General features: G+C 64.9%; 1 protein-coding gene across 1 annotated transcript in view; it reads right to left on the bottom strand.

The window, feature by feature from the left end:
• The window catches only part of KIF1B (kinesin family member 1B), a 132,067-nt gene extending 131,875 nt beyond the window's left edge, over positions 1–192 (bottom strand). Inside the window, exon 1 of the mRNA XM_005873419.2 lies at positions 172–192. The gene's annotated coding sequence lies outside the window, so the exon portion shown is untranslated. The remainder of the gene's footprint in view (positions 1–171) is intronic.
• Between the last annotated feature and the right edge of the window lie 39 nt (positions 193–231).

Genomic DNA, 231 nt, shown 5'->3' with positions numbered 1-231 from the left:
GCCTCCGCCACCCTCCCCTCGGCTATGGACACGTAAAGGCATCGCCGAGCGAGCCTCCGCCTCCACCGCCTGGGCCGTAGCAGATGGAGATGGAAGAAACTCGGTATTGCAAACCCCACGAGAATGGAGCCTTGCAGACACTCTGCCTTGGCAGCTCAGAGAGCGACCCACCGAGGAGAGCGAGCGGTTCTGGAGTCCGATTCTGGCTGGAGGGCCCGGGCTGCTCGGGGC

The sequence above is a fragment of the Myotis brandtii genome, unplaced genomic scaffold (assembly GCF_000412655.1).
Source record: "Myotis brandtii unplaced genomic scaffold, ASM41265v1 scaffold410, whole genome shotgun sequence".
NCBI classification, from domain to species: domain Eukaryota; kingdom Metazoa; phylum Chordata; class Mammalia; order Chiroptera; family Vespertilionidae; genus Myotis; species Myotis brandtii.
This window is presented reverse-complemented; position numbering and strand designations above follow the sequence as displayed.